We start from the raw sequence: 23983 nt of genomic DNA on the forward strand, positions 1-23983 counted from the left end.
CTCCCTTCCTTCCTCTCTCTATCTCTCAAATCTGTCTCTCAAATTCAAACTCAAGTTTCAGACTTTATCGGCATGACAAGCTATGCAAGTACTGCCAGAGCCAGGACATCAAACACACAGAGAAGCAGGAGCGAGCTGGCGGTGCAGTCATTTCTGCTACCTCTTTCTTTTCTTTTTTTTCTCTCTCGCTCTCCCTCCTTTCCTCAGTCTCTCTTGCTTCAAACTCCAAATGATCTTTATCAACATGACGAGGCACACAAGCATCGCCCAAGGTTAAGAGCCAAAAACATAGAACAGAATTTTTCATAAATTTCAAAAATAACTGTAGGAACAGTGCAAATGTAGAAAGGACTTGACTCTTTGCTTCCAAGGAGGATGCTGCAGGTTACAATATTATACTGGGCACACATACCTGACACCTTTCTTTCTTTCTCTCACCCCTCTCTCTCTCTCCCTTCTATCCTCTCTCCTTTCCCTTCTCTTCTCTCCTCTCAGCCTCTCTCTCTCCTCTCTCTCCATCTCTCAGTAACTGCACGCATATTGCCAAGAATGTCACAAAGAAGCAGATTCGCAGTGAAGGTCTGTCTGCCGGTGTAAATCACGAAGTCCCTTTTGGGCAATTAATTGCTCCCCTCCCTCTCCTGCACCCGTGTCTCCCCCTCAACGAGGGAAAACTCAGCCTCGCTCTGTGAAATATGTTTACACAATTAGAAATCACGCACCAGAAATCAAGGGAAAGATTTTAATTGTTGTGCAGATTTCGCTGTGGCAAGAAACGTACAAGGTGAGTGCTGAGAGGTAGGAGAGAAGTCTTAGACCAGCCTGCGTGACCCTCCAAGTCCAAACACTTCAGTAAACCACACGCCTCTGCAATCTCAAACCCCGGCATCAAAGTTTAATAACTTCAGAAATAAAATATTCACAGTGCATCACTTTTTATTTAGACATCTAGACAGGTAAGTACACAGACAGCTACCGCCAGTCCAGGGCTGACTGATGAAGGACTCTTGTCTGAAACATCCTAAATAATTTTGTATTTATGTTGTACTTTGTGCACCTTTACTATTACTTTAAAGTTTGCTTTGTTTTTTGTGTATATATATACAGTAAATATATGTGTATATATATATATATATATATATATATATATATATATATATATATATATATACAAAAAAAGCCAACTTTAAAGTAATAGTAAAGGTGCACAAAGTACAACATAAATATATATATATATATATATATATATATATATATATATATATATATATATATATATATATATATATATCACTCTATCTGTCTATATAACAGGTGTTCCTGCTTGTTAATACAATGCATTTCTGTCTCCATGCTTATAGTGGGTTTCCTTTGGCTTGGCTTCACTTGGCATCCTTAACACGGCTCTCCTTGCTGTCAGTGTGCTGTCAGTGGTGAGGGGTGTGCCAGCCCCTGACACAGCCCTGACACCGGGCCAACTCCAACACACAATACACACCCTGAACATACTCAATACACTGACAGTGGTGTGATGAAGCATAGTGAAAGCACGGTAAAGCACAGGCAAGCATTGTGAAGCACAGAGAGGCATGCTAGAGCATACTACAAAACAAACCACGGTAAACTAACCCTTATAAAAGTATCCCACAGTAAAAGCACAGCACAGTGTAATAAAGCACAGAGAGGTATGGTAAAGCATAGGCAAACATTGTAAAGCACAGTGAAAGCATGGTAAAGCACAGGTAAGCATTGTAAAGCGCAGAGAGTTATGGTAGATCATATTAAAAGACAAACTATGGTAAACTAATCCTTAAAAAAGTATCCCACAGTAAAAGCACAGCACAGTATAATAAAGCACAGTCAAAGCATGGTAAAGCATAGGGAAAACATTTCTGTACAAATTTAGAGTGTTAAGCTTTTTTGTACGGGAGATAAAGCCAGACCCACAGTGCTAACAAAACCATAGAGGGAAAACTGTCTTGCAGAGTTACTGTGGGAAACCTTTGTAAATCCGAGGGGATCTGTGCATCAATTTAAAATCGAGGTGTCAGGTGAGTGGCATTTCCCTGCTTCTACACAGTCTGGTGTATGAGTTAACCCAGGGTGCTGCCTGCCTGCCTGCCTGTGTATGTTGCCCACGACCCCACCCCCCCCCCACCTTCCTCCGCGGCTGTATCACGGCACACCAGATGCCTCTGCGCCTCGCTCCCATGTGTTCACAAGAATTACCACACTCGCTCGTCTCATGAAGCATGCCCCCGAATCTCATAAACTTAAACTAACATGCATTAGGGGAATAAACAAACACACACAGAGATATACAAAAAGTGACTGACGCAGAGAGAGAGAGAGAGAGAGAGAGAGAGAGAGAGAGAGAGAGAGAGAGAGAGAGAGAGAGAGAGAGAGAGAGAGATAGACATAACAGGCATACCCAGACACACATTCTGACACAAAAAGGCAAACACACAGAGATACATACACAAAGTGATTGATGCCAACAGACACACAACACACACACCCCTTTCACTTTGACTTAAAATGTATGGACAGGAAATGTCTCCCTAATGTCGTTCCCTCATTATAATGTGTCCCTCTTAGGGACACGTTATAATGTTATAGCTAAATATACTGTATATAACAGGGATGGGAATAAGACTCCTATTGCATAGCAGTTTCACCCACCCCAGTGTTTACTACAAGCTTGATTAGCCACAGTGTATAGGTAACAAGCTCAGATGTGTCTTATTAAGCCCATAGTAAAATCAGGAATGGATCAAACCCTATGCAATGGGAGTCTTATTTCCATCCATGATATTCAGTATATACCAGAATGTAATAAATGAAATTAATGAGTGTGAGTAGGTGGCCTGGTTGCATGCAGGCAGACAGGTGCACAGCGTTCTAACTAAGACGATAGGTAACTGCTCTCTCTCCTTCCCTCTCTCTCGCTCTCACTCTCGACACTCCGGGGGTTTCAGAGGCTTGGGGAGTGGGGAGTGTGGGGGGCAGCAGCAGGGCAGGAAAGCTGGCAGGCTGGTAATTCACTAACCGCGAGCAATCCTCCCCTCCGCCTCACTGAACAGAACTCAGAGCACAACATCGACAAAACACAGAACTTATATAAAAACATTTTTTTACAGTACTTTTTTTTTCTGCTGTGCACTGCCAATTATAAATAAATAAATAAATGGAGTAAATAAATCCTGGTGATGCAAACGCAGAAGTTTGTTTTTGTTAAACTGGGAACACCCAAGACTCAAATATTAATCGCCTTGTACGTTTCAAGTCCCTGCCTCATCTAAAAGCTCTTACCAGTTACCAAGGATTAAAGCACCAAGAAATGTGGAACAGCCTGTCAATATCTTAAGAACTGTAATATGACCTAGAACTGTAAAAAAACACACAGTTCAGAAATCCAACACACACAGAAACTGAGACACACACTGAGATACACACACACACTGAGACACACAGACACAGACACGCTTATAAATATTTACCAGTGTTTTTGCACTGTATTTTTGCAGTTTTACCATCATGCTTTTCCCATGGTTATACTCTGCATTTACCATAGTCTACCATGTTTATTAATATGCTTATTATACTTCGCTGTTCTTTACAGTGCTTGCCTATGCTTTATCATGCTTTCACTGTGCTTTATTACATGGTGCTGTGATTTCACTGTGGGAAACTTTATAAGAGTTAGTATACCATGGTCTGTTTTTTAATATGCTTTACCATACCTCTCTGTGATTTACAATGCTTAGCTATGCTTTATCATGTTTTCACTGTGAGTGTGTTTTAATACACTTTACTATGCTTTTACTGTGGGAAACTTTTATAAGGGCACTGACACTGCCACACACACACACACAGACACTGACACACACACTCCTCAGACTCTGCAGTGTTAAGCGAGTCTCAGGCAGTCTAAGCGTGACGGCTCACATGCTCTAATCCCGCTGTCCGCGCGGAGCTGCTGCAAACGACAGCGTCTTCTTATCAGGGATCTCTCAGTCATAGATTAGCTCCAAATGACAGCCTGCCTGTCTGCAGCAGGCTAGATAACAGCAGCAGCAAGAAGGGCTTTCAACATATATCTGAACAAGCCTTACTGCAACTGTTAAATATATATATATCTATATATCTATCTATATATATATATATATATATATATATATATATATATATATATATATATATATATATATATATATATATATAGATATATAGATATATATATATATACTGTGGGTCTGCCATTATCTCCCTTATAAAAGCTTGCCCTGTGGGAAGGGCTAGTCCAAAGGTTTGCCATACATTTTAAAATCAACAATGGGCAACAGCCTACTGTATTGTGCACTAAACTGTGATACTGCAAAGCAGCAATTTCTAACACTGTGTACCACGATACAGTACAAGTTTTACATTGCTTGCTTATGCTTTACAATACTTTCCTGGTAAAGGTGGGGAAGGGGTGTCTGAATCAATATCAAATCAAATGAAATCTATATCTCAAGGGACGGAGAACTGCTTCACAGCTCAGTGAAAATCTCTCCACAGTCAGAACAGATAACAAGAACAGAGAGACAGAGAAACACACACCCTGAGACACACTGAGACACAGACACACTGAGACACAGAGATCCTGAGACACACTGAGGCATTGAGACACAGAGACTGAGACACTGAGACACCATGATACACACAATGAGACACTGAGACACACACACTGAGATACGAGACACACAGAGACTGAGACACACACTGAGACAAACACACTGTGACACACACTGAAACACACACGAGAAGACTGACATAGAGACACAGGCTTGTTATTTCAGGTCTGGGACAGTGTGTTTCTGACAGCGCATGCCCCTCACTCCTCTGCATCGCAGGCTGTGTCCCCTCTCCTCCCAGCAGCGCTGCTATCTCTGAATCTGACTGCGGCAGGCTGGGAGCCACAGGCACTTTTTTGTATTATTTAAGGAGGTTGCCTAGCAACCAGCACCAGTGCAAGCTGTAAGGAATATTTAAAGCTGAAGACAGACAGCGTGCCTCAATCAAGTCCAGCGTGACACTAAAAAACAAGCAGTTTCTATATGAATGAAACCCCCTTTAAAAGGACTTAACTGATGCATTGTCTGTCTACTGCATTCCTTTATAAAGGTTTCCCAGAGTAAAAGCACAGCAAAGTGTAATAAAGCACAGTGAAAGCATGGTAAAGCATAGAGAGGTATGGTAAAGGCATTGTAAAGCAGAGAGGTATGGTAAAGCATAGGCAAGCATTGTAAAGCACAGAGAGGTATGGTAAAGCATAGGCAAGCATTGTAAAGACCAGAGTGGTATGGTAAAGCATATTAAAAAACAAACCATGGTACACTAACCCTTATAAAAGTTTCCTGTGGTAAAAGCACAGCATAGTGTAATAAAGCACATTGAAAGCACGGTAAAGCATAGGCAAGCATTGTATAATAACAATAATAAAAATAATAATAATAATAATAATAATAATAATGTCTCCACATATACAGTATATATAATATATATTATAGTTATAATGTGTCTCACTAACCTATACACGCTGTGTAATCAGGCAGTCCACAGAAACACTGATTGGGGCCCCCATCGTTAGCCTGGGCAGTCTGCGGGCCTGTGTAACACACACACACACACACAGAAACCAGAGACTATCTTCACCTCACTGTTACCCTTTCAAAAGTTCATCGCAGGTACATTTGCACGTTTGCAGTTTTTCCCCATGCTTTTCCCATGCATTTACCACATTTACTATGGTTTGCCATGTTTTTATTTTTGTAATATGCAAACACCATAAAAAGGTAAGGGAGCACTAATAAAAAATAAAAAAAAACATGTAAACATTGTGCCCTTTAAAAAAAAAAAGAGTTAATTACTTAGGAAACTACTTCTTTTGTGCAAGAAAAGTCCTTCTTTCAAAATTTGCAAAATATACAGTGAATAGCCTACACTTTTGTCAGCGTGATTCAGTTTCTTCTAGTTTCACCTCGATAGTAACACTGAAACGCTAGATTGCAGTGAACGCTAGTGAATGAATGAATGGCTTTTATAATGGTGGGGCTGCAGCCTCTGTGAGTAAGGGTGTGTGTGTGTGTGCCTGGGTGTGTGTCTGTGCGTGTGCACCAGTCAGCGTGTGTGTGTGCATCAGTGTGTGCGTGTGTGTACGTGTCAGTGTGTGTGTGTGTCTGTCATTGTCAGTGTGCGTGTGTGTCAGTGTGTCTGTGCGTGTCAGTGTGTGTGTGTCAATGTGTGTGTGTGTGTGTCAGTGTGTTGTGTCTGTGCATGTCAGTGTGTGCGTGTGTGTCAGTGTGCCTGTGTGCATGTCAGTGTCTGCATGTGTGTGTCTGTGCGTGTGTGTCAATGTGTGTTGTGTCGGTGCATGTCAGTGTGTTGCGTGTCAGTGTGTGTGTGCATGTCAGTGTGTTGTGCCTGTGCGTGTCAATATGTGTGTGTGTGTGTGTCAGTGTGTGTGTGCGTGTCAGTGTGTTGTGTCTGTGCGTGTCAGCGTGTGTGTGCGTGTCAGTGTGTTGTGTCTGTGCATGTCAGCGTGTGTGTGCATGTCAGTGTGTTGTGTCTGGGCGTGTCAGTGTGTTGTGTCTGTGCGTGTCAGAGTGTCTGTGCGTGTCAGTGTGTTGTGTCTGGGCGTGTCAGTGTGTTGTGTCTGTGCGTGTCAGAGTGTCTGTGCGTGTCAGTGTGTTGTGTCTGGGCGTGTCAGTGTGTCTGTGCATGTCAGTGTGTTGTGTCTGGGCGTGTCAGTGTGTCTGTGCGTGTCAGTGTGTGTGTGCGTGTCAGTATGTGTGTGCATGTCAGTGTGTGTGTGCGTGTCAGTGTGTTGTGTCTGTGCATGTCAGCGTGTGTGTGCATGTCAGTGTGTTGTGTCTGTGTGTGTCAGTGTGTTGTGTCTGTGCGTGTCAGTGTGTGTGTGCGTGTCAGTGTGTGTGTGTGTGTGTCAGTGTGTTGTGTCTGGGCGTGTCAGTGTGTGTGCGCGTGTCAGTGTGTGTGTGCGTGTCAGTATGTGTGTGCATGTCAGTGTGTGTGTGCGTGTCAGTGTGTTGTGTCTGTGCATGTCAGCGTGTGTGTGCATGTCAGTGTGTTGTGTCTGTGTGTGTCAGTGTGTTGTGTCTGTGTGTGTCAGTGTGTTGTGTCTGTGCGTGTCAGTGTGGCTGTGCATGTCAGTGTGTCTGTGCGTGTCAGTGTGTGTGTGCGTGTCAGTGTGTGTGTGCATGTCAGTGTGTCTGTGCGTGTCAGTGTGTGTGTGCGTGTCAGTGTGTGTGTGTGCTGTCAAGGGCCGTTACTTTTCATTTTAAACAGAAACGGAAGCTCTGTGCTCTGCTCATCCCTGCTGCTTCTATCAAATGTCCTTCAAGTGCCCTCAGTGCCGTTATAAAGATTGCCTTTCAGAGGAGCAGTCAAGTGGAGTCAATGGGGAAGGATGTTTGCTAAAAGACCCACCTCTTTAACACTCTCTCTAACTCTCTCTCTCGCTTGACGTCTATCTTCATTGCTCATACTTTCTCTCTTTTTCTTGTTTTCTCTTTCTCACTTCCCCCTCTTTCTTGCTCATTTTCCCATATCATCTCCTCCCCCTCTCTCTCCCCCTCTCTTCCTTTCAAATTCAAATTCAGCTTCTAAAAAGGTTTTTTTTTTTCTTTTTCTTTTTTTTTGTTGCATGACAGGATTTGTCAGGTTTTGCCCAAGGGGACTGCAGTGTGAACACAAGTGCATAAGAACATAACTACACAGACAGCAATTCAAAGGACCACGTCCTTCCTTCATTCTGTGTCTATATATATATATATATATATATATATATATATATATATATATATACAGTTGTAGTCAAAAGTTTACAATTATTTATTCCACAAATTGTTTTGCAAACCCCCCAAAATGCTAATTCAAAAGTATTCATACCCTTTGATGCTATGATAGTATTGTCTACAAGATGCTAGAAATGTCAATATGATAATGCAGAACCTAATTCTAGAAAAGTCTAGAAAATGCTGAATTGTAGGTGAACATTCTTAGAGTGTATGAAAGGGTTAGGCATAGGATGATTGCTGTCATTACCAATAAGTCAATATGGGAAAATGTAAAGAGCTATCTGAAGACCTCAGGTAGAAAATTATTTATTATCATAAAGCTGGAGAAGGGTACAAGAAGGTTTCCAAGGATTTGAGTATCCCAATTTCAACTCATGGCACTGTCACAACGCTCCCTCGGTCTGGAAGAAAGAAGGTTCTTTCACCAAGAACAAGTAGAAGAATTGTGAGGAAGATACGAGATTGACTGCCAAAGATATTCAAAGTGAATTGGCTGCAACTGGGACTGGGGTTTCAGTGGTTACAGGCCAAGGAAAAAGCCACTCTTAGGAAAACGTCACAAGGACAATAGCTTAAAATTTGCAAAACGTAATTTGAATGATGGATATGAGTTCTGGTCAAAGGTTTTTTGATGTGATGAAACAAAAATCGAGCTATTTGGTCACGCTGATAGTTGTTATGTTTGGATTAAGTCTGGTGAGGCATACAAAGAAAAGAACACCATACCTACTGTCAAGCATGGAGGTGGTAATATCCTTCTATAGGGCTGGTTTTCCTCTAATGGCACAGGAAATTTAGTTCCAATACATGGCAAAATGGATTCCATAGCATACCAAAAGATATTGGCCAATGAAACCCTCCGCTACAAAACTTGGTTTAAAGCGCAACTGGACGTTCCAACACAACAACGATCCAAAGCACACATCAAAATCTACTTCAGAATGGTTAAAGAAGAATACAATCAAGGTTCAGGAATGGCCTAGTCAAAGTCCCAATCTAAATCCGATTGAGAATCTTTGGTATGAGTTGAAGAAGGCTGTGTGCACAAGAGAAGTCCTCGGAATCTGAATGAACTGGAACAATTTTGAGTTGAAGAATGGCCAAAAATCACTAAAGAATCACGCCAAAAGCTCATAGACAAATATCCTAATCGTTTAAAACAGGTTATTGTTGCTAAAGGTGCCTCAACTAGCTATTAATTTAATTTTCCTTGTCAGGGTATGAATACTTTTAAATTAGCATTTTTTGAGTTTTTGGATTGCTGTAATAAATAATTGTATACATCTATTTCTTGTAACTTTTTCCCTCAGCCACAAAAGCAAAACTTTTGCTACAAAACATTTTTTCTATAACTATTTGTTTTCGAGAGATTTCTAGAAATTATACATTTCCATTGGGGTATGTAAACTTTTGACTACAACTTTATATATATATATATATATATATATATATATATATATATATATATATATGAGCGAGAGAGAGAGAGAGAGAGAGAGAGAGAGAGAGAGAGAGTTTAATGTACAGTATGTTGTTTGTATCTATATTTATAAAAGTAATAAGGTAGCGCTTTGTATAGAGTGGCATAAATAAGTAATTAACAAAAAAATAACCATATGAAAATGACAAAATAACAGTACTAATCCTAAACTTAATTACATCGCTGAGGATATAAGTCTTAATAAACATACTCAACATGCATATAGAACATGAGCTACACAAAAGCACCCCAATTGCAAATTTATTGACTGTAATAACATAGAATTGAACTTCAATCAGTGTGTAATTGCATATCAAATTAATCCCTGTATCCATGTAGAATACTATTCTAAATAACAACTACAACAATAATAATAATAATAATAATAATAATAATAATAATAATAATAATAATAATAATAATAATAATAATAATAATAGTTGTGAATAATCAATAGATCTAAACCGATTTAAATACCCTCCCCACAAGCGCACTTTTTTTTTTTTCCCAAAAGTTTCACCATTTACAGATTTGCTGCATCGTAAACCACTGTGGTCTGAAAATCAATAAAAACTCAAAAGCTAAATATAAAGATGGCTATATAGTACATGCTGAATTTCACCCTTCTCGCTCCAAATTTGAAAAGTTTTAAACAAACGCTTTCACAAATCTTTTAAAGCTGTGGTTTTCAACCCCGGTCCTCAGACCCCAGTGTCTTCTGGTTTTCATTCTAACTGAGCTCTCAATTACTTAACTAAACCCATAATTGAACAAATTATTTGCTTAATTAGGTCGTTTCAATTGTTCTCAGCTCTTAAACAGTTGGGAGATTTCAAATTCATTGTAAAATCGTATAAATAACGTGAAATCTGCAACTTATTAGGAGTTGAGAACAATTAAAAGCCCTAATTACACAAATTATTTGTTTAATTATGGGTTTGGTTAAGTAACTGAGAGCTCAGTTGGAATGAAAACCAGAAGACACTGGGGGTCCCGGGACCAGGGTTGAGACCACTGCTTTAAACGTTTAGGTCTTCCAGACCCTCATTGCACTGATCAAGGACTGCCCATTAATGCTATATTAGGTAAAGTAATCCAAGACTTGTACTACAACCAGCCGTTAACCTATTAAAGGTAGACTTACAGCCTTCATTTAAGCAATAACGATACTCACTGCGGATACTTTTCCCCACTTGGAATGCTGGGTGCTTTTCCTGTAATTCCCGGTTTCCCCGATTGAGCGAGTCTCATTCCGAGCAATACACACCCCGATTTTGTCTGCCGAGCGGTCAAAAAAATAAAATAGAATACTAGCCATTGAAATCTCTGTCCTCTGCCAGTCAACACACTTCCTGCTGAGCAACCTGTCTGTCTGCTTTGCTTCTTTTAAAATACTGTAAACACACACACACACACACACACACACACAGACACATACAGACCCACACAAAAAGCTCCATGTGACTTAACCTTTCACAGAATAGCCCACAGAACCAGCACTTGTCCCTATTTCACCCGGGGCACTTTGATGTATTTCTAGGTATTTGCACGATATTTATATAGTTATAAAGTGTAGCAGGGTCTACAGAATAAAAACATTTAATCTGGGGTAAAAAAAAATGGAAATATATTTATTTATTCATTTCTTTTTTTTTTTTTTTTAAATACACATCCTGGCTTGTAATAGTTTTTTTTAATCTTTCCCTTTTCGCTTGGCTGCCATTAAGGATATCCTCGCTGAGCGGTCCGATTGCTAAAGGGCTCGAAAGCACTTAGTCTCCCAGCAAGAGTCCACCTGCCTCCCTCCCTCCCTCCCTGCCTGCCTGCCTGCCTGCCTGCCTGCCTGCTTTCCACTTCACTGCACTGAGAGAGAGAGAGAGAGAGAGAGAGAGAGAGAGAGACAGAGACATAGAGAGAGACAGAGAGATAGAAACAGAGAAAGAGAAAAAGAGAGAGGAAAACTAGCCAAACTAAATCAAACAGGAACACAAACCGGGTCTCTAACATAATAGTTTCGACATACGAAGACATACAGAGAGAGGACTGCAGTGATAGTGTTGAATGCACAGTATACTGTCTCTCACTAGGTATATATGGGAGTACTATTTCCCTCCCTCTATACATAAATATCCTTTTTACCACAGTAAATATGCACAGCAATTTTGCAGTTTTACCCCATGTTTTTATTGAGCATTACTGAGATGGAACTAGGCAACAAGGATGTATAATTCTCAAGAAATGGTAGTGTAATTAACACTCTCCGCGCAATTTCACGTCGGATGCTTTGTTAAAGTTCATCCCAAACGTGCTTGGGATTGTGGTGTCAATGGAAGATGCCAGAAAGTCTCTCTGTAGGGCTCCTGAGTGGCGCATCCAGTAAAGGTGCTCCGCGTGGGGTGCAGATTGCGCTCTATAGCCTGGACGTCGCCGGTTCGAGTCCAGGCTATTCCACTGCCAACCATGGACTGGAGCGCCCAGGGGGCGGCGCACAATTGGTCGAGCGCCGCCTGGGGGGGGGCGGGGGGCTTAGGTCGGCCAGGGTGTCCTCTGCTCACTGTGCACCAGTGACCCCTGTAGACTGGCCGGGCGCCTGCGGGCCTGCCTGTAAGCTGCCCAGAGCTGCGTTTTCCTCCGACGCTGTAGCTCTGGGGGACTGCATGGTGAGTCTGCAGTGTGAAAATAAGTGGTCGGCTGACGGCACACGCTTCGGAGGACAGTGTGTGTTCGTCTTCGCCACTACCAAGTCAACGCGGGGGTGGTAGCAGTGAGCTGAGCCTAAAAAATAATTGCAAATTCCAAATTGGGGACAAAATGATAAAAAAAAAAAAACAATTGGCGACAACTACATTTAAAAAAGAAAAAAAAAAGAAAGTCTCTCTGTCTCGCTTCTCAAATCGTTCCCAATTCCACCACTGTGGACGGGTGCATTATCGTCTTGAAAACAGCCGTGAGGTTACACTGTTGGGTGCAGGGAACAAGACACACAGCCAGGTCCTAATAAATTGTCCAGGCAGTTTATAAGAAACAATGGTACACTCGACTTGTTTTCATCGCAGTTCTGCCCCGGGCACAGTGTAAACATCTTTAAAAAACATTGTCTGTAAGTCTGATAGTCCAATAGTCACAGGCTATCTCGCTCCTTGTACAATTGTATTAAAACAAGCTTGCTTTAACAAGCGCAAAGCAACAAGAATCACTCCTGACAGCCAGCCTTAGAGGGGCAGAGCTGCTGTATCACTGCTCAGCTAAACAGGCAGCTGAGAGAGAGAGTTACTTTCCATCTAGGCTGCATTACCTGAATGTTTCGTCTCTCAACTGTCTGTGGCAATTCTGCTTAGATCATTATTTCCCATGCTCACTCTTGTAAAAATTTCCAACAGTAAAAGCACAGCAGAGTGTTATAAAGCACAGTGAAAACGTGGTAAAGCACAGAGAGGTATGATAAAGCATATTCAAAAAAACAAACCATGGACTCACCTTTATAAAAGTTTTCCTTATTAACTTTCCCTCCCTCCCAGTCTCTCAGCTCTAACCACAAAAGCCACACTGCCTCCCTCCTCCCCGTCTCTCAGTTCTAACCACTAGAGCGACACTGCCTCCCTCCCTCCCTCCCAGTCCCTCCTCAGCTCTAACCACCTGCATTCACTGCCCCCCTCCAGGCGGTGAATGCATCACGTACAGCAGAATAAATTATTATTTCTTCTCAATTGACTCTGCTTTGCTCCTGATTCCCCCTGAAGCCAATCCTCTCGCTCACAGCCTGACAGAGCATTCATTACTGGGGCTCTGCAGCATCTTCAGCTAAAACTGCTCCACTGGGAGAATTCAGGGTTGTAACGATACCCTAATGTCCCGATACTATACCTATCCCGATATGCAGCTCACGATACCATCCTTGCGATGGTCCTGACGTATGAAGCACGATAAGACAAATGATCATTTAATGAAGGTGCATTTTTGTTGAAAGACAGAAATGAAATGGGATAGATAGAGTATGTATCCATGCTGCTATAAAACACACTTATTCTGCATTCATGATTCATGAACCACTTGATGAACTACAATGCGCTACTATGTTCAATCTAATCTTAAAGCAAAATCTTAAAAGGAGTTGAGAGAGTTTAACCTGAACCAATGCTTGAAGCACAGCACAGAAACCAGGAGCAGAGGACACGCAGTGTGGAAATTAAGAGGAGACAGACTGAGGACAGAGGGAAGGGGACACTTCTTCACACAGAGAGTGGGGAGGGGATGGAATGGGCTACCAGGGGGTTACCTAGTCATGTAGAGTCATGAAAAGAATTAAAACCATGATAGGTGTTTGATTTCCAGCCCTTTCTTTGTACTAAAAGCAGTCACTCAGTGAGGCGGTGTCAACCATTATCTCAAAGCCTGCGCGTCTCAGATAAACTCCAGCTGCAAGCGCTGGTCTGGACACATTATTAGAAACATCGTCAATGGAGCATAGGCACTGACTGTGCATTGGGGGCTAACTATAGATGCAGTTCTATATCATCCAGACATAGAAAGCATTATCACTAGTTAAGCATCTTTTTTTGTATTATTATTATTATTATTATTAGTATTATTATTATTAAAATTATGTTTCTTGTTAAATATATGTATATATATATATATATATATATATATATATATATATATAGTATAGATACGTGTGTGTGTGCGTGTGCGAAAACCATGTCTTTTAATTATACCAATAATAAAAAATTATATTAATAATAATAAACACGCCATCATGAATCCTGAATGCACTTCTTTTCACCTCACTAAGAAATTGATTGAGCTGCTTCCCTCTAATCCTTAATTTACACAGCGATTGATCTGAGAATTCCCTCATTTCCCATAGATAACCCGGCAGGGATTAGTGGAGTCCAGCTCCCTAGCAACAGCATCACAGGGGGGGAGCCAGAGAAGAAATAAATACTGTGTCCCAGAGCCCAGGTATCCTCACAGACCCGACTGTCAATATCACTGCTTCTCTCAGCTGTGAAATGTCTTTAAGCAAAGAGGAAGGAATTCAGATTGCTGTGTGGTGCAGATAGTCGACGGGGTGTGGCCACCCCACTGAACAGAGCACATCCAGAACCATAAGACACTCAATAGTGCTGAATTCAAAAATACTCAAAGAAACCTAATAGATGAAATGACATACATTTCGACTAGAAGTCTTTCTCAGTGTCTTCAATGATAGTACAAAGCCACTGAGAAAGTCTGTCATTTAATTTATTAAGTTTCTTTTAGTGCTTGTAAATGTGTTGCGGGGGGGACAGCAATCAATATTAAATACTCAATAGTAATACATTCTGAATGTCTGTCTGAAGACACTGGGAAAGACTTCTAGTCCAAACCTCTGTCACTGAATTTATTACGTTTCTTTCAGTGTTTCTAAATTTAACAGAGAGCATCCTCAGAGGGAGCTTCTGAAAAGACTCCCAATACAGTAGCTCAGAGATGAGAAAGTGGTTTGAAAGGTAACCAAGAGAGGTTGAGCGACTCTAATTCCGGTCCCCTCTGACTGTAAATGTGTTGGAGGGGAGACAGAAATTACAGGTGCACCCCAACCCCTAGTGGCCATTTCTAGAATAACAGATACATCATCCATAACTACTAAACACTCAATTGTAATAGTCTGAAGACACTGAGAAAGACTTCTATTAAAAACCATGGTACACTAACCCTTATAAAAGAGTCCATAGTAAAAGCACAGCAGAGTGTAATAAAACACAGTGAAAGCATAGGGAAGCATTGTAAAGCACAGAGAGGTCTGGTAAAGCATAGGGAAGCATTGTAAAGCACAGAGAGGTATGGTAAAGCATAGGGAAGCATTGTAAAGCACAGAGAGGTATGGTAAAGCATAGGGAAGCATTGTAAAGCACAGCGAGGTATGGTAAAGCATATGGAAACATTGTAAAGCACAGAGAGGTATGGTAAAGCATAGGGAAGCATTGTAAAGCACAGAGAGGTATGGTAAAGCATAGGGAAGCATTGTAAAGCACAGAGAGGTCTGGTAAAGCATAGGGAAGCATTGTAAAGCACAGAGAGGTATGGTAAAGCATAGGAAGCATTATAAAGCACAGAGAGGTATGGTAAAGCATAGGGAAGCATTGTAAAACACAGAGAGGTATGGTAAAGCATAGGGAAGCATTGTGAAGCAGAGAGGTGTGATAAAGCATAGGGAAGCATTGTAAAACACAGAGAGGTTTGGTAAAGCATAGGCAAGCCTTGTAAAGCACAGAGAGACAAAGCATATTAAAAAAAAAACCATAGCAAACCAGGGTAAACTATAGTAAAGCATACAATAATCATGGGGAAAGCATGTTAAAAATGCAAAAATATTGTGGTTTACTCTTCTAAGAGTTAGATCGCCCTAATTGATTCCTGAAGGCGTTGTAAGGGGCCTGTTGGCTGCATCGTGCTCAGTTTCTGCAGGCAGAGCCTCTGAATTTCAAAGCAATGCAATGAGGTGTCAGGCAGAGCTCCACATGAGGTGGGCTGCTCATTTATAAACCCACGAATCTGACTGCAGTTCAATAAGTTAGCGAATGCCAGGGAGCGGGGGGGGGGGGGGGGGGGGGGGAGCTATTGGGATGCAGGGAGGGGGTGAATTGTCTGCAGACCTACTGCAGAAGGACAGCTGTTTGTTTTGTATATTCCCCTGATATGAGAATAAATTACAGGAGATGAAAAAGAATTTTAACTTTTTTTTTGTGACCCTTATTAAAGTTTAAACAAATTTGCAAAATTCTTCCCAAATGCTTTCCCCATGGTTATAGTAGGCATTTACTTTACTATACCTCTCTGGACTTTACAGTGCTTACCTATGCTTTACTGTGCTTTCACTGTGCTTTATTAACACTGTATTGCTATGCTTTTACTGTGTTAAACACCCTTTCTCTTAGGAGGCAAAAGAGGGAGGAAGAGAGGGAGGGAGGGAGCAGTTCAGTCTCCATGCCTCAGCCCTGCCCTGGACTGGAGGGAGCACCTTTTCTGTTAGGGAATGCAGGGCTGTACAGCAGGTTACAGCCAGCCTCTGTGCAGTTTAGTTCCAGGGTATGTTACCCAACCCCTCCCTCCTAATCCATGACGAGGAAACAGAATAATTGTAGGTCAGAAACCTTGTAGCTCCACTGGGAACTGATAGGTGTCCCAGTGTCCTCTGCAGTTAAAATGTATCCTCAATTCACACGCAGGCAAGCAGAAACACACGCACTGAGAGGACACGTACACAGGGGCACAGAGACGAGCACACTCACGTAGTCGGAGAAAACGGGTAATTCAGAATTTAAAAACGAAAAGCGGATAACAACAAACCACTTCATTCTCCATTTATTTATTTATCTTTTCAAAATTAGAATATGAAAAATACAGTCAATATACTTTTTTTTTAAGGAAAAGCGATTGGACAGAATATACACGCGCGCCTACGCTATATTTTCTTTACACAGACGTTGTGACTGTCCGTGTATTTTCTACCTGAAATAAAAAGTCAGCAAAAATAATCGGTTCAAAACCCAAGTTAAACTTACCGAGGTATGCCGGTGGTATTGATCAGTTATAGTAACCTAAAGATACTTTAATTTATTAATTTTTGAAGATGAATTAATTAAAATCCCGTCACTGTCCTCCGCTGTGTCTCTGAGGTAAGTAACTATATAAGCTCGAGGAAGGTTGAAGCCGGGAGCCACTGCGCGAGAGCATCTACCTCGCGCACGAGAAACGCAACGGCGCGAAGGTTATAATTGACGAATATTCAAAATATTTTAAATAATTGTTTCTCCCTTATAGCTACACCCGCAAGCCCGATTAGTAAAAATGTAAAGATTTACGGGTGAGACTTGTTCACATAGTGTGGTGAATCAGTTAATTCAGAGTAGATTTAGTAAGGGTCTGATTGTTCAAACGCTGGCCATCTACTTGGTCATTTCAATTATATACCTGAACCAGTGGAGGGAGCTTTGAACCCCAGGACCGGGCGCAGCAGCAGGGCTAGTGTGAGTTTCTAACTCCTGGCTCCTGATCATTTCAATATTAATACGGTAATAATAATAGACTTCATTGAGCGGAGTTCTGAACCCCAGGACTGGATGTGCTAGTTTATATATATATATATATATATATATATATATATATATATATATATATATATATATATATATATATATATATATATATATATAAAGCATTCTGGTACTTATAATATGTACCTCGCTTCAATAACATGTCAAATATATTTGCATGCTTCCCACTTCAATCCCTCTTCTCCTGTCTCATCCCCTCTCCCCTCTCTCTCCATCTCCTCTCTGTCCTATCCCTCTCCTGTCTCATCCCCCTAGTAATTCTTTCTCCACGGCAACAAGGCTGTCATTTCCCTTTGAGACCATAGGCAAAAACAAACAGCAGAGAAAAGAAAAAACAAGCATAAAAAATGCAATGAAGACAAGCACCCGGGCACCCGACCCACAGTAGAGTTCTCCACCTCACTCCACCTCACTCCATCCACCTCTCTCACTCCCTCCACCTCACTCCCTCCACCTCTCTCTCTCCCTCCACCTCACTCCCTCCACCTCCCTCCACCTCACTCCCTCTACATCTATCTCTCTCCCTCTCTCTCCCTCCACCTCACTATCTCCACCTCTCTCTCCCTCCACCTCACTATCTCCACCTCCACCTCTCCCTCCACATCCCTCCCTCCACCTCTCTCTCCCTCCACCTCAATATCTCCACCTCTCTCTCCCTCCACCTCACTATCTCCACCTCCACCTCTCCCTCCACATCCCTCCCTCCACCTCTCTCTCCCTCCACCTCAATATCTCCACCTCTCTCTCCCTCCACATCCCTCCCTCTACCTCTCTCTCCCTCCACCTCACTATCTCCACCTCTCTCTCCCTCCACCTCAATATCTCCACCTCCCTCCACCTCACTATCTCCACCTCCACATCCCTCCCTCTACCTCTCTCTCCCTCCACCTCACTATCTCCACCTCCACCTCTCCCTCCACCTCACTCCGTCTACCTCTCACTCCCTCCACCTCCCTCCCTCCACCTCTCCCTCCATCTCACTCCCTTCATCTCTCCCTCCATTTCTCCCTCCTTCCCACTACCCCTCCCTCCCTCCACCTGTCTCTCTGTACACCAGTCCTTCAATCTCTCTCTCAGCAAAATCTAAAGCGATTCTCTCATCTCCGTCTCCCTCTCCCTCTTTCCCTCTCACCCTCTCCCTCTGCATAAGATAACACCCTGTCTCTCTTTGCACATATATTTCTTTACACACAAATATCTATTCCCCATAAATATATATATATATATATATATATATATATATATATATATATATATATATATATATATATATATATATGTACAGTGAATATAAATATTTGCACAGTGTAAATGTCTATTCCTGCCTCTTTCTCTAGTGCAGTACAGTATCTCTCACACTCTCATGTTCCCTCTCTCCCTCTTCTCTCTTTTTCTCTCTGTCAGCAAAATATCAAACAGCAGCACCCCAGTGTCACCCTGTCCTCCTCTCTCTCTCTCTCTCTCTCTCTCTCTCTCTCTCTCTCTCTCTCTCTCTCTCTCTCTCGGCTTCATAAACCAATCGTAAAACTGGCTGTGTGGCTAGTATTTCCTTCTCCCTCTCTCCCTCTCTCCTACTCGCTTCCTCCTTCTCTCTCCCTGCTCTGCTACATGAGCATGCAAGAGCACCACCATTCTTCATCCCTCTCTCTCTCTCTCTCTCTCTCTCTCTTTCTCTCTCTCTTTTCTAATGCAATTAAATGTATTTCTTCCTCGCATGATCAAAACTGTGTCGCCAGGGCAGCGCACACTGACACAGAGGACCGGCAAAAACAAAATAATAATAAAAACTATAATGATAATAATAATAGTAAAAATAATCAGAACAACAACAACGTCAATAATAATAATAATAATAATAATAATAATAATAATAATAATAATAATAAGCACTGAAGCATCAGTTATCTGATTTGTAACCAGCATTTGGAAACACACAAGTAAAAAATACCTGCTACTTAAGTATGCATGGAGATAGAAGACATGCCTTGTGAAGGTGCATTGCCCATTGTGAACCTGGACCCACTTGTCTTTGCTGTGAGTTTATTCCTCCCTTTTTCTTCTTCTTCTTCTTCTTCTTCTTCTTCTTCTTCTTCTTCTTCTTCTTCTTCTTCTTCCCTTCCTTCTTCCTTCCTTCCTTCCGTACAAGTCTCAGCTCCAGACTCCTCGCATTGAGACCCGAAAACGTTTCAGTATTGTAGCTGTAGCGTGTCTGTGGATAACTGTGTCTGTGTGTGTGTGTGTGTGTGTGTGTCTGTGTGTGTGTGTGTGTGCAGGAGGGATGCTCTGCACAGCTAAGAATGAATGGGGAAAAAAATGCTCATGATAGATTAATGTGTTCTCTCTCTCTCTCTCTCTCTCTCTCTCTCTCTCTCTCTCTCTCTCTCTCTCTCTCTCTCTCTCTCTCTCTCTCTCTTAAAGGTACAGTGTCTCAATACTCCTGTGTTGCTGTTGGTTGGCTGTGCCTCCTCCAGTCAGTGTGCATGGGGCTCAGAGCTGTTCTTCTAATCAAGGCTAATAGAGGGGCAAGGACTGCCTTCTCTCGCTGCACTGAGAGCAGAGAGGAGTGAGAGAGGACAGGGGCTTAATGTGTTAGAGCAGAGGGGCTGGGAGCAAGGGAGGGAGGGAGGCAGTGTGACTCCAGTGGTTTGCCATATTTTATAATATGCTTTATCATACCTCTCTATGCTTTACAATGCTTGCCTATGCTTTACCATACCTCTCTGTGCTTTACAATGCTTCCCTATGCTTTACCATACCTCTCTATGCTTTACAATGCTTGCCTATGCTTTACCAGACCTCTCTGTGCTTTACAATGCTTCCCTATGCTTTACCATACCTCTCTGCGCTTTACAATGCCTCCCTATGCTTTACCACACCTCTCTGTGCTTTACAATGCTTCCCTATGCTTTATCATACCTCTCTATGCTTTACAATGCTTCCCTATGCTTTACCAAACCTCTCTGTGCTTTACAATGCTTCCCTATGCTTTACCATACCTCTCTGTTCTTTACAATGCCTCCCTATGCTTTACCAGACCTCTCTGTGCTTTACAATGCTTCCCTATGCTTTACCATACCTCTCTGTGCTTTACAATACTGTGCTGTGCTGCGGGGATGCTGTTGTATGCTGTATCTCTGTTCTAAGCTGTATCGCTGTGCTATGCTGTATCGCTGTTCTAAGCTGTATCACTGTTCTAAGCTGTATCTCTGTGCTATGCTGTATCTCTGTGCTATGCTGTATCGCTGTGCTGTATCGCTGTGCTATGTTGTATCGCTGTGCTGTGCTGTATCGCTGTGCTATGCTGTATCGCTGTGCTATGCTGTATCACTGTTCTAAGCTGTATCGCTGTTCTAAGCTGTATCTCTGTTCTAAGCTGTATCGCTGTGCTATGTTGTATCTCTGTGCTATGCTGTATCGCTGTGCTATGCTGTATCGCTGTGCTATGCTGTATCGCTGTGCTATGCTGTATCTCTGTGCTGTATCGCTGTGCTATGCTGTATCGCTGTGCTATGCTGTATCGCTGTGCTATGTTGTATCTCTGTGCTATGCTGTATCTCTGTGCTATGCTGTATCGCTGTGCTATGCTGTATCGCTGTGCTGTGCTGTATCGCTGTGCTATGCTGTATCGCTGTGCTATGCTGTATCGCTGTGCTATGTTGTATCTCTGTGCTATGCTGTATCGCTGTGCTATGCTGTATCGCTGTGCTATGCTGTATCTCTGTGCTGTGCTGTATCGCTGTGCTATGCTGTATCTCTGTGCTGTGCTGTATCGCTGTGCTATGCTGTATCTCTGTGCTGTGCTGTATCGCTGTGCTATGCTGTATCGCTGTGCTATGCTGTATCTCTGTGCTATGTTGTATCTCTGTGCTATGATGTATCGCTGTGCTATGCTGTATCTCTGTGCTATGCTGTATCGCTGTGCTATGCTGTATCGCTGTGCTATGCTGTATCGCTGTGCTGTGCTGTATCGCTGTGCTATGCTGTATCGCTGTGCTATGCTGTATCGCTGTTATAAGGGTTGGCTGCTCTGATTCCATGCATTCCCTGTGAAGCAGTGCTAAGAGAGAGAGAGGTGGTCAGAGGCGCAGATAAAAAGAATCTGGGAACTAAACAGGGTCAGCAGAAATACATTATTAATACCCTGACAGAGAAGCTGTGTGTCTCGTGTTGATAACAGCAGAACCTGCCTCCTTCTCCACTGGGAAAAGGAAATGCTGAGAAGAAACTGAGAAGGAAGAACTGATCAGAGAGCAGGTACCAGGGATCGAGAGAGAGAGAGGGAGAGAGAGAGGGAGAGGGGGGGAGAGAGAGAGGAGGGGGGGGAGGGGGAAGAGAGGGAGAGAGCACGAGAGAGAGAGAAGGAGAGAGAGAGGGAGAGAAAGGGGGAGGGGAAGAGGGAGAGAGAGAAAGGGGGAGGGGAAGAGTGAGGGAGTTTGAGAGAGGGAGAGGGGGAGGGGGAATAGAGGGACAGAGAGAGCGAAACGAGAGAGAGACAAGGAGAGAGAGAGGGAGAGAGAAAGGGGGAGGGGATGAGAGAGGGAGAGAGAGAGGGAGGTGGGAGGGGGAAGAGAGAGGGAGAGAGAGGGAGAGAGAGAGAGGGAGGGGGAGAGGGGGAGAGAGAGAGAGAGGGGAAGAGGGAGTGAGAAAGGGGGAGGGGATGAGAGAGGGAGAGAGAGAGGGAGGTGGGAGGGGGAAGAGAGAGGGAGAGAGAGGGGGAGAGAGAGAGAGGGAGGGGGAAGAGGGGAGAGAGAGAGAGGGGAGAGGAAGAGGGAGTGAGAAAGGGAGGGAAGAGTGAGGGAGAGAGGGAGGGAGAGCGCGAGCATGAGAGAGATACAAGGAGAGAGGGAGAGAGAAAGGGGGAGGGGATGAGAGGGAGAGGGAAAGAGAGAGAGAGAGAGGGAGAGAGGTGGTGGTAACGAATTGGCTGGTTAATAATGCATGGAACAGTGTGCTGCCCAGCTGCTGCTTCTAAAGAACAACAAAACAAGAGAGAGACACTGTACCTGTCTGTTTGTATGTTTGTTTTTCTTTCTCATACATTGTAATTGCTTTGGCAAAACTTGTTTATTCCTGTCATGCCAATAAAGCTTATTGAATTGAATTGAATTGAATTGAGAGAGAGAGACAGAGCACAGGCACAGAGCACAGGCCTTTCAAGACATATTGTTATATTGTTATAGCAATGTACCTATATAAGGAAGAAGAAATTGATCAACTGAAAACTCATTTTTTTAATAGTTAGCTACAGCATTTCAGCTTCCTCCTTCAGATATGTGTCTGTGCTGGAGAACAGATCCTGAATGCGTATAAATCATGGGAAAAGCATGGGGGGAATCTGCACAAATACTGGGCGCATTTGATGCAGTAAACTTTTACAGCAGTGCAGCGGCAGTATTATTATTATTATTATTATTATTATTATTATTATTATTATTATTATTATTATTATTAGTATTTATTTCTTAGCAGACGCCCTTACCCAGGGAGCTTACAGTCATAAACAAAAAAGGCTTGTAGCGTCCTGTTAATGTAAAGTTAATGTAAAGTTAATGTAAAGTTATTGTAAAGTTAAGGTGTAAAGTTCTCCTCACCTCTGCAGGTTCATGGTTGCAGTGGCGCTCCCGTCCTTATAAAGGTGATCCCTGCGGTCCTGTCTTGGAAGCTGGGTGCTGGTTTACCTGCGGCCGGCCTCGCTTCTGTTAAGGAGAGAAGTAAACAGGAGAAAACAAACAAATACGAGTGAGCTGCCCTGGGAGCTCCCCTGAGCCCGCAGCACACTGTGAGCGCCGGGGTTTCTGTGTTTCTGTGTTTCTGTGCAGCGGTAACCCAATCACTCACACCAGCAAGCAGTTAAATAATTCAGCAGGCTTCTGAGTCCCCCACAGTAAAAGCACAGTAGAGTGTAATAAAGTACAGTGAAAGCATTGTGAAGCACAGAGAGGTATGATAAAGCATAGGGAAGCATGGTAAAGCACAGAAAGGTATGGTATAGCATAGGGAAGCATTGTAAAGCACAGAGAGGTCTGGTAAAGCATAGGGAAGCATTGTAAAGCACAGAGAGGTATGGTAAAGCATAGGCAAGCATTGTAAAGGACAGAGAGGTATGGTAAAGTATAGGGAAGCATTGTAAAGGACAGAGAGGTATGGTCAAGTAAATTAAAAACAAACCATGGTAAACCATGGTAAATGCATAGTATGACCATGGGAAAAGCATGGAAGGAAAACTGCTAAATTACTGTGTAAATGTATTGTGGTTACTCTTTAGTTTGATTTAGTTTAGTCACTTTATGCCTGCAGGGCAGCACAGGTGCATCTCAATACTGCGAGACCTAAATACAAAGACCTAAAACTACAGAGAGGATCTAAAGCTTCACTCACAGAGAAACACACACAATCAGAGACACTCCCACTTCCACTCGCACTCCCACTCCCACTCGTACTCCCACTCGCACTCCCACTCCCACTCGTACTCCACTCGCTCTCCCACTCCCACTCGTACACCCACACCCACTCGCACTCCCACTCGCGCTCCCACTCCCACT

General features: G+C 42.7%; 1 protein-coding gene across 1 annotated transcript in view; it reads right to left on the reverse strand.

Moving 5' to 3' along the window:
• The window catches only part of srcin1a (SRC kinase signaling inhibitor 1a), a 75275-nt gene extending 55507 nt beyond the window's left edge, over positions 1-19768 (reverse strand). The window contains 2 exon segments of the mRNA XM_059003357.1: positions 5576-5653; positions 19390-19768. The gene's annotated coding sequence lies outside the window, so the exon portion shown is untranslated.
• Positions 19769-23983: the final 4215 nt, after the last annotated feature.

Source organism: Acipenser ruthenus, chromosome 28 (genome assembly GCF_902713425.1).
Source record: "Acipenser ruthenus chromosome 28, fAciRut3.2 maternal haplotype, whole genome shotgun sequence".
Taxonomy (NCBI): domain Eukaryota; kingdom Metazoa; phylum Chordata; class Actinopteri; order Acipenseriformes; family Acipenseridae; genus Acipenser; species Acipenser ruthenus.